The 7,921-nt window shown below is 42.3% G+C and overlaps 1 long non-coding RNA gene across 2 annotated transcripts; it reads right to left on the bottom strand.

Annotated features, from left to right (window-relative positions):
* Positions 1-669: 669 nt before the first annotated feature.
* Positions 670-5,442, bottom strand: LOC119337046. 2 transcript variants are annotated; one of them, XR_005163003.1, is made up of 5 exons: positions 5,178-5,442; positions 4,509-4,569; positions 3,418-4,376; positions 1,206-1,307; positions 670-931 (listed from the first exon to the last, which is right to left on the bottom strand). It is a non-coding gene; the product is annotated as an uncharacterized LOC119337046 (long non-coding RNA). The 2 variants fall into 2 exon arrangements; XR_005163004.1 differs by having other exon boundaries at positions 3,418-3,945; positions 5,178-5,439.
* Positions 5,443-7,921: the final 2,479 nt, after the last annotated feature.

Raw genomic sequence — 7,921 nt, 5'->3', positions numbered from 1 at the left:
GCAAAAACATCTTACATTAAAGTTATAGAGACAGTACGCCTTGTCGGCCGTTCTTCTGTTTTAGAGCTTCTTCGAACTGATTGTAACAACATTATTCGTATTCAGTAGACCTCTCTCTTCGTCACAAAAACAAATTACACGGCTACGCAAACTTGACACCTAGTTTAGATGAAGGGGGAAATATCACATGCTTCCGAGGCTAGGTGATACCGTGATACAGGACAAAGTTCACACTCAATCCCTACAACTGCACAATCGACTTTTCCCCAAAATATCTACAGCACTTCTTGCAAAACGAAAGGAAAAAAAAAGGAAAAAATACCCTATGGAACTTGGTCTAGGGGCACCACACTGAAAATATATAATTTGAAAATGTGGAAAAGATCAAACAGTTCTGAAACTACTTTATAACAAACATGGTCTATGTTATATTGACGTGTAAAGTTTCACAAAGAAATGACTTCCATGGTCTTCTATGCATTAAAAGAATGAAATCAGTTCCATGTAAAAAAATAAAGTTTTTGAAGTTGCAATTTTACATTCTCCGCCAAGACCATGGAAGCCATTTCTTCACAGAAACTTCAACTCACCATTTTCACCACAACAAAGTTTCGGTATTGTTTGGTTTTTCTTATATTTTTTAGCTGGTGTGCCTAGTACCATATCCCAAAAAGCAACAGCCGCTTTAGCCATAACTTTGGCCACATAAATCGCTAGCAGTAACTTTATTCCCACAAATGTGCTACCAAATAGCTCAACAAACCTTCTTCAGTCCATTCCCAACGTATGTGCCTAACATTTGTAGATGGTACTAGCAAAACGATGGGGTCATGACATCTGGTACTGTAGACAGGAGAATTGAAGAGAGAATTTTTAATCCACTAGAGCCTCCAGGGAAGTAGGATGTAGTGTAGTAAGCAAGAGCGAGGACCTGGAACAAAAGCAAGAGGGTCAGTTCTTAAACAGGAGGCTTCAGTGCGCCACAAACTATATCCAGAGCAAGTGCACACTGAGTTGTTCCCAGAGTTAGAAAAGCATCCTTAGATTATGGATAAGGAAATCATTATGCCCCTGAATACACAAGGGGAGAAAACATTATAGTACTGGTCATTAAATCATAGTCCTGATCAAGCTTGTTATAGATGTGGAGAAAAATGAAATGGTGCTAGAATGAAGACAAGTCAAAGGGGGGGAAAGGGACACACCTGAAGGATCAAGAATATCACCGGCAGAAAATAGTCGTGATTCGTGAAGCACCATAGGGACATAAACTGTAGCAACCATGAACCGACTGTAAATGGTAGCCTCTGAAATATAGAAATATGCAAATTTTTCACATCAGAAACCCCATGCATTTGAAGATTATGTAGCATGAAGATATTTCATTGCATCCTATTTACGAATCTGAGCAAATGCAGGCGCAATTTACTGCTTAGTATCAATACCTCGCCCCACGCCTATGTGCCTAAATGGTGTTTTAGATTTATCATGTAGGAATAGGAAAAGGTTGTAAATTTGTATTCTGGGCAAAATCCACTGAATAAATAATAAACGTTCATTGTTGCATTGGAGAAATAAGAATCACAAATTTCATGCATCAACAGAAACCAACTCCGCACACCAGCAGTTGCACTCAAAACAAAACCTATATACCTAAGAGTCATCCCCACTAACTTACTTATCTCAACATGCAAGCACGCCACCTCGCTATACCATACAATTATTAGTGGAATAAGCCCCACCACAACATGCAATCATGCATGGGAAAAGAACACCACAACATTCAACCATGCATGGGAAAATATTTTCTCAACTATACATAATCAAATATTATAGGTCATATGTATTATTTATTTTGGCTCTCATGTTATCAACCAAAAATTATATCAACCATTTCCCGCAGCAGAGCGCAGTCTAGTTCTACTAATCCACGTGCCTCCCCATGACTTTGACGAGAAAAAGGAAAATGTTTTAAGCCATATACAGGAATCAGGACACTACAACAGATTCCAGACATCATTTGTATTACTTTCATGTATATCCAGAAAATGCAGCTTTTAAACTTCAGTATCTCTTACAACGGATTAGGTTTTCTGTATGTCATTAGCCAACACGAAGCTTCCAGACAAGGCCCTTGATTGATTATGACTGATCGGTACCAACAGCCTTTCTATAATCCAACAGTATTGGATTAAGCTCAGAAATCATTTTAGATAGAAGACATCCAGACCAGAATTACTGCAGAAGCTAGAAGCGCAGAAATCTAGAGTGAACTCAGGTATCTTCTCACATTGAGACAAATATTTTGTTTGTTGCCACGTGGAAAAATAAAAGCAAGACTCCTTATGTTGCCCCTGGTATTAGGAGAACCCACATCCAAGAGGTGAGCTCACTGGAAATATCAAAGTCCATATTGCTATCACAAAGTTGCCAACTTCCACTACTCTACTTCTTTTGGCCAGATCAAGATACTTCAAACAAATACTTCATTGTCCTAAATGTTCTTATTTTCTCTTTTGAATCTCAAGTTTCGGATTCTTGCATTCATGAATTGCAGAAGACCAGGTTTGATGGCACTGAAATAAATATTTTACAAAGACTTCAAAGAGCATTTTCAGGTTGTGTACAAATGAAAACGATATGTAGGTTCAAAGACATTTTCCTTGAGACAATTCTTGAGTTAGAAACATCCTTAAGATCTATATTTAACCTTCAAGAGCTGAACCAAAAGCAATAGCTTCAAGAGCTCAACAAGATAACTAGATTGGCTCCAGGTGAAAGGCAGTTTAATTCAAAAATAAGCAATACTGTGTTTGAATAGGTTGACTGAAGGGAAGGCCTACTTGATCATGACGGTCACAACTCAGTGATAGCTTACCAATTGCATACTTCATACTGGCATGCTGGCAAGTAGAGACTTCTAAATCTATGGACAAAATGTTGTGCCAAACCCAGGACCAGATAGTAGTTGCTACACAGTTTTCAGTGAAATCTGCATGCAGGGTCTAGTGCATCTGTTTGTGTAGGACTAATTTTACAAACATGATTCCGCATACAAACAGACCGCTGCATAATGATGCTTAGTTACCTTACTAGTTAACTTCATCACCGTCACAGGTGAGTACCAAATACACTGAATAACTACAGATCTCAGATCAATTGTAATGCCAAACCGTATGCCTCTAACTATACATATATTATTTACAGGACTTCAGAAAGAACAAGTATATTCCAGATTACACTCTCTAGGTAAACTGGTAAAGGTATAAATATTGTATTGAAAAGACATCATTTCATTAATACAAGAATTGCTGTTATACAGTGACAGATGTGTTAGTCCTTAACACTCATTCATTAAGAATGGCAAGCATTAGAATTTCTTAACTTCAATGCTTATATTTTAGTTCAGATACATACCTTAAGGCTAGGCCAATCCCAAATATACAAGAGCAGGCTTTCCTGCCACATCATAAACAGCTTCTTGCAACTTGGGAAGTAGCATGAGGTAAAAAACCATAATGATGGTTTCAAACTGATCTGGATCGACTTTGGTTTTCCTTTGGGATCGGTGTGCAGTTCCATTTCTCACAAAATCAAGCAATAACTCCACCAGCTTAAGCTTCTGTTCGCGTTCAGTCCACGGAGTTGTTGGATTATTATGCTCATCCGTCGGGCGCTTCAGGTCATAGCTACCCGGAATGAAGTCAAAAGTTTCCTTAAGTACATTGTTCTGCGGCACCTTGCTCTTCCATTGGAGCACCCATGGCAATTGAAGCAACTTCTCGAGTATGAGCTCCTTCTGAAAAGTGCCCACTTTGTATTTGACATACTCATAGAGTCGAGTATATCGATCTGATCTTTGATGGCGAAGTAAGAGTGCTGGGCTTATTTGGTAGAGAAGATCTTTTTGTTGTGTACTCATCAAATTAATCAAATCCTGCATATCTTCAGGAATTTGTACCCATCAAAATAACCTCTGATGACATTAACAATGCAAGTATACATTTGTCTTCGAGCTTGATAAGTCTTTTCAATGATTTTCACATGTCGGAACTTGGCCTCTCCTTTATTTGTCACGACGAAATTATTAGCATCAAAGTTGTCTAAGCACTTATCTTGATCCAGAATTCGCTGCGCTCTGTGTATCAGAGAAGAGATAAACAACCGTGTTGCATCAGTAGCGAACCAATAGGTGGAGGTTGCCCTAATTGCCTCCCCAATCAGTTCATAGGACTTATTCTGGCGAGAGATCCTGGATGATACTTTAACCAGCACTTCATTTTTAAGTCGATACTGTTGGACTGACAAAACTGTACCAGAAACATCCACACCCATGCCCTCATCAACATAACGCTCATAGGCGTACCAGTCATGGGCTGCATAGAAATTAAAAAGCGACAAAAATCAAATGAGACCAATGGGCCGCATGGAAATTAATAAGCAACAAAAACATGTAAGCCCGACATTATCTAAACATAGACAAAATATCCTCTAGCAAAATAGAATACCTTCAGTATGATGGTCAGCGAGAAGATTGAACGCCATTTCAGAAGGTATCCGACAATCTCTCTGGCAAACAAAGTACAAGAGTTAGTGTGGTAATGGCATAGAACCTATGGATAGAAAACGATGCTGAGTAGTAAAGGATAATCTAAAAAGATGAAGGAGGGTCCCGGAAGGAAGACCAGGCCATATTCAGTTACTAGTGCTAGTTGCAAGTTTAAGACTATAATATTAGCTTCCTTCAAGTGGAACGGTACAGCATAACTCACACTAGCGCAATTAGAATACTAGTACTAGTTGCATGCCTCCAAAGACCCAGCTACTGCCTGGAATTGGACTGCAATACTAACTGACGGTTGCTATTGCAGTTACAGCACCCATGATAGCGCAATCACAACAGTACGTATACAGCTACTCATGACAACAGTACATATACAGCTACTCATGATGTGTATGCCTCGGAAACTATGCTCAGGTTAACGGCAGGATATACATCAAGAAAAAATGGTGATTCATTGTGAAATCCCACCCCTATTAACACCCAAATCGAGCTACCTGCCTACCCGTTGGATTTTCCAAATCACGGCAATCAAACCCGTAGGTGGCATCAGTCCAGCGAGATGGCGTAAAGACAGAAACCACGGCGTAAAAAAGGTTAACGGATTGGGACTGACCTCGAAGATCTTCCGGAGGCCGTAGATCTTGCGCGCCCAAGAGTACCCCGAGTGGGGGTGGGGGTGGGGGTAGGGGGGAGAGAGAGCTCGCCGTCAAGCGTCGGCTGATAGCGTTTCGCGTCTTGCGTTGGGGAAGATGGGGGCGACTCGCCGTCAAGCGCCGCCGTCGGTTGCTTAGGGTTTTACGGCTTGCGCCGGCGTTGGTGGCTAGGGTTTTACGGCTTGCGTCGGGGAAAAGGCAAGGAAAGGCACACTTTTCTCTTTGTTATATTGCCGCTCACGCCCGCCCACGAATTTGGGTTCGGCCCTCCACCATATAGCTCGCCAAACAGGCGTGCTAACTGGGCCGGCCCGGTAGCACGTAAGAACGGCACGGCCCGGGCTAAACGGGCCAGGCCCGGCACGCGGCACGCCATGGGCCATGCCTGGGCCTGGAAGCTGGGCATGCGGGCCGGCACGGCATATGGCCCGTTTAATTTTAAAAAAAAATCAGAATTTTTTATATATGCATGACCTAAATTACAGTCCAATAGCCCTAAAATACAACCCAATAGGCTAAAAATAGGTTGCTCGGCATGCTAACCGTGCCTGGGGCAAGGAGCAGCGCCCGTGGGCCGGCCCGGCTATTAAACGTGCCATAGCGGGGCGTGTCGGGCCAGGCACATTTAGCATGGGTCGGGCCGGCCCGTTTGGCCAGGTCTGCTCCACCATGTCGTTCTAACAATGGGCCACACCATTCCACTCGTTTGCGAAAAGGAGGCTACTCAACCTCGGTCGACCGATCCAGCGCCGGATCGGTCAACCTGTGAAGTGAGACTAGAAACTCGAGTAGAATTGCCATATTTTTTCGTGAAGTGAGTTATCTTTTTTATGTATACACATAACAAACATGTCGTGAGTTGCAAAGGGTGAAAAATATATATCACACACCTCTAGACCAATAAGTATGGTCCAAAGTCCCTTCCCCACTGGTCCATGTCCTAACTTATGCATCCAAACATGGTCGATTCCAATAAGACCATCCATGGTACCCCCGCTGACTTTGACTTTGTAATGTTGTGAACTTGTTTCGGGGAGGGTGGGTCCTCCATGTGTCAACGCATGCATCCTTATGGTCTGATAGTCAGCCTCATGCGTGTCATGGCAGTGACAAAGTTCCTCTCCTGTTTTTTGCCTCTTTGTGAATTTATCATAATGTCAGATTCATCTCACGGAGGCACGACATTGAGGTGTAAGGAAATAAGTCAATTTCAGGACCACGCACCTCCGGGCAATGGGAATCAAGGTGGAGGTAGGTTACTGATACGTCAATTTTACATCATGTTTTCTTACTGTTATTTATGATGTTTTTATCCATAATAATGTTTTTTAAGTAATTCTAATGCCTTTTCTCTCATAATATGCAAGGTATACACAAAGAGGGAGAATTATGGCAGCTGGAAATCTAGACCTGAAAAAGTTGCGTCAGGCCACCTATTCTGCACAACTCCAAACAAGCTGAAACTTCATGAGGAGTTTTTATGAAATATTTGAGGAATATTGGAGCAAATAACTACCAAAGGGGGCCCACCAGATGAGCACAACCCACCTGGGCGCGCCAGGGAGCCCAGGCGCGCCCTGGTGGGTTGTGCTCACCCAGGCCCGCCTCCGGTGCCAATTCTGGTATATAGGTCATTTTGACCTAGAAAAAATAAGGAGAAGACTTTCGGGACGGAGCGCCGCCGTCTCGAGGCGGAACTTGGGCAGGAGCACTTTTGCCCTCCGGCGGAGCGATTCTGGGGGGGGGGGGACTTCCCTCCCGGAGGGGGAAATCATTGTCATCATCATCACCAACAATTCTCACATCTTGGGGAGGGCAATCTTCATCAACATCTTCAACAACACCATCTCATCTCAAACCCTAGTTCATCTCTTGTGTTCAATCTTGTTACCGGAACTATAGATTGGTGCTTGAGGGTGACTAGTAGTGTTAATTACATATTGTAGTTGATTACTATATGGTTTATTTGGTGGAAGATTATATGTTCAGATCCAATATGCTATTCAACACTCCTCTGATCATGATCATGGTTATCATTTGTGAGTAGTTACTTTTGTTCTTGAGGTCACGGGAGAAATCATGTTGCAAGTAATCATGTGAACTTGATGTGTGTTCGATATTTTGATAATATGTATGTTGTGATTTCCTTAGTGGTGTCATGTGAACGTCGACTACATGACACCTCACCATATTTGGGCCTAAGGGAATGCATTGTGGAGTAGCAATTAGATGATGGGTTGCGAGAGTGACAGAAGCTTAAACCCCAATTTATGCAATATTCCGTAAGGGACCGAGTGGATCCAAAAGTTTAATGCTATGGTCAGAATTTATTCTTAATACTTTTCTCGTAGCTGCGGATGTGTAGGATCGAAAGTATGTCTAGAGGGGGGTGATTAGACTATTTGACCAAATAAAAACCTAGCCTTTTCCTAATTTTAAGTTTTGGCAGATTTTAGCAACTTAGCACAAGTCAAGCAATCAACCTACACATGCAAATCTAAGAGTATAGCAGCGGAATGTAAATCATTGCATATGAAGGTAAAGGGAGGAGTTTGGAGGCAGCAAACGCAACGTAGACTCGGAGATTTTTTCCGTGGTTCCGATAGGTGGTGCTATCGTACATCCACGTTGATGGAGACTTCAACCCATGAAGGGTAACGACTGCGCGAGTCCATGGAGGGCTCCACCCATGAAGGGTTCATGA

The sequence above is a fragment of the Triticum dicoccoides genome, chromosome 1B (assembly GCF_002162155.2).
Source record: "Triticum dicoccoides isolate Atlit2015 ecotype Zavitan chromosome 1B, WEW_v2.0, whole genome shotgun sequence".
In the NCBI taxonomy this organism is placed as follows: Eukaryota; Viridiplantae; Streptophyta; class Magnoliopsida; order Poales; family Poaceae; genus Triticum; species Triticum dicoccoides.
The sequence above is the reverse complement of the archived record's forward strand: the minus strand, read 5'-3'. Positions and strand labels throughout refer to the sequence as shown.